This window comes from Neomonachus schauinslandi, chromosome 15 (genome assembly GCF_002201575.2).
Source record: "Neomonachus schauinslandi chromosome 15, ASM220157v2, whole genome shotgun sequence".
Lineage (NCBI taxonomy): Eukaryota > Metazoa > Chordata > Mammalia > Carnivora > Phocidae > Neomonachus > Neomonachus schauinslandi.
The window spans coordinates 10,188,967-10,191,725 of NC_058417.1; the positions used below are offsets into that span (position 1 = coordinate 10,188,967).

The 2,759-nt window shown below is 38.0% G+C and overlaps 1 protein-coding gene across 1 annotated transcript in view; it reads left to right on the forward strand.

Moving 5' to 3' along the window:
- Positions 1–2,759, forward strand: part of AKAP10 (A-kinase anchoring protein 10) — a 92,934-nt gene that overhangs the window by 22,182 nt on the left and 67,993 nt on the right. The gene's annotated exons all lie outside the window — the stretch shown is intronic.

Below are 2,759 nucleotides of genomic sequence, written 5' to 3' on the forward strand. Positions count from 1 at the left end.
TCTGGCTATGCGGGGTCTTTTCTGGTTCCATACAAATTTTAGAATTATTTGTTCCATTTCCTTGAAAAAAGTGGATGGTATTTTGATGGGGATTGCATTGAATGTGTAGATTGCTCTAGGTAGCATTGACATCTTCACAGTATTTGTTCTTCCAATCCATGAGCATGGAACGTTTTTCCATTTCTTTGTGTCTTCCTCAATTTCTTTCATGAGTATTTTATACTTTTCTGAGTACAGATCCTTTGCCTCTTTGGTTAGATTTATTCCTAGGTATCTTACGGTTTTGGGTGCAATTGTAAATGGGATCGACTCCTTAATTTCTCTTTCTTCTGTCTTGTTGTTGGTGTATAGGAATGCCACTGATTTCTGTGCATTGATTTTATATCCTGCCACTTTACTGAATTCCTGTATGAGTTCTAGCAGTTTTGGGGTGGAGTCTTTTGGGTTTTCCACATAAAGTATCATATCATCTGCAAAGAGTGAGAGTTTGACTTCTTCTTTGCCGATTCGGATGCCTTTTATTTCTTTTTGTTGTCTGATTGCTGTGGCTAGGACTTCTAATACTATGTTGAATAGCAGTGGTGATAGTAGACATCTGTGCCGTGTTCCTGACCTTAGGGGGAAAACTCTCAGTTTTTCCCCATTGAGAATGATATTCACTGTAGGTTTTTCATAGATGGCTTTTATGATATTGAGGTATGTGCCCTCGATCCCTATACTCTGAAGAATTTTGATCAAGAAAGGATACTGTACTTTGTCAGATGCTTTTTCTGCATCTATTGAGAGGATCATATGATTCTTGTTCTTTCTTTTGTTAATGTATTGTATCACGTTGATTGATTTGCGGTTGTTGAACCAACCTTGCAGCCCAGGGATAAATCCCACTTGGTTGTGGTGAATAATCCTTTTAATGTACTGTTGTATCCTATTGGCTAGTATTTTGGTGAGAATTTTTGCATCCGTGTTCATCAAGGACATTGGTCTGTAATTCTCCTTTTTGATAGGGTCTTTGGTTTGGGGATCAAGGTAATGGTGGCCTCATAAAACGAGTTTGGAAGTTTTCCTTCTATTTCTATTTTTTGGAACAGTTTCAGAAGAATAGGTATTAATTCTTCTTTCAATGTTTGGTAGAATTCCCCTGGGAAGCCATCTGGCCCTGGGCTTTTGTTTGTTGGGAGATTTTTGATGACTGCTTCAATTTCCTTAATGGTTATAGGTCTGTTCAGGTTTTCTCTTTCTTCCTGGTTCAGTTTTGGTAGTTGATACATCTCTAGGAATGCATCCATTTCTTCCAGGTTATCTAATTTGCTGGCATAGAGTTGCTCATAGTATGTTCTTATAATTGTTTGTATTTCTTTGGTGTTGGTTGTGATCTCTCCTCTTTCATTCCATGATTTTGTTGATTTGGGTCATTTCTCTTTTCTTTTTGATAAGTCTGGCCAGGGGTTTATCAGTCTTGTTAATTCTTTCAGAGAACCAGCTCCTAGTTTCATTGATCTGTTCTACTGTTCTTTTGGTTTCTATTTCATTGATTTCTGTTCTGATCTTTATTCTCTTCGCCTGTTGGGTTTAGGCTTTATTTGCTATTCTTTCTCCAGCTCCTTTAGGTGTAGGGTTAGGTTGTGTATTTGAGACCTTTCTTGTTTCTTGAGAAAGGCTTGTATTGCTATATACTTCCCTTTTAGGACTGCCTTTGCTGGATCCCAAAGATTTTGAATAGTTTTGTTTTCATTTTCTTTTGTTTCCATGAATGTTTTTAATTCTTCTTTAATTTCCTGGTTGACCCATTCATTCTTTAGTAGGATGCTCTTTAGCCTCCATGTATTTGAGTTCTTTCCGACTTTACTCTTGTGATTGAGTTCTAGTTTCAAAGCATTGTGGTCTGAAAATATCCAGGGAATGATCCCAGTCTTTTGGTACCAGTTGAGACCTGATTTGGGACCTAGGATGTGATCTATTCTGGAGAATGTTCCATGGGCACTAGAGAAGAATGTGTATTCTGTTGCTTTGGGATGCACAAAGAATACTTTGGTATTCTGGTCCAGTGTGTCATTTAAAGTCTTTATTTCCTTGTTGATCTTTTGCTTAGATGATCTGTCCATTTCAGTGAGGGGGGTGTTAAAGTCCCCCACTATTATTGTATTGTTGTTGATGTGTTTCTTTGCTTCTGTTATTAATTGCCTTATATAATTGGCTGCTCCCATGTTAGGGGCATAGATATTTACCATTGTTAGATCTTCTTGTTGGATAGACCCTTTAAGTAGGATATAGTGTCTTTCCTCATCTCTTATTACAGTCTTTGGTTTAAAATCTAATTTGTCTGATATAAGCATTGCCACCCCAGCTTTCTTTTGGTGTCCATTAGCATGGTAAATGGTTTTCCACCCCCTCACTTTCAATCTGGGGGTGTCTTTGGGTCTCAAGTGAGTCTCTTGCAGACAGCGTATCGATGGGTCTTGTTTTTTTATCCAGTCTGATAGCCTGTGTCTTTTGATTAGGGCATTTAGCCCATTTACATTCAGGGTAGCTATTGAAAGATATTAATTTAGTGCCATTGTATTGCCTGTAAGGTGACTGTTACTGTCTATTGTCTGTGTTCCTTTCTGGTCTATGTTGCTTTTAGGCTCTCTCTTTGCTTAGAGGACCCCTTTCAAGATTTCTTGTAGGGCTGGTTTCGTGTTTGCGAATTCCTTTAGTTTTTGTTTGTCCTGGAAGCTTTTTATCTCTCCTTCTATTTTCAGTGACAGCCTAGCTGGATA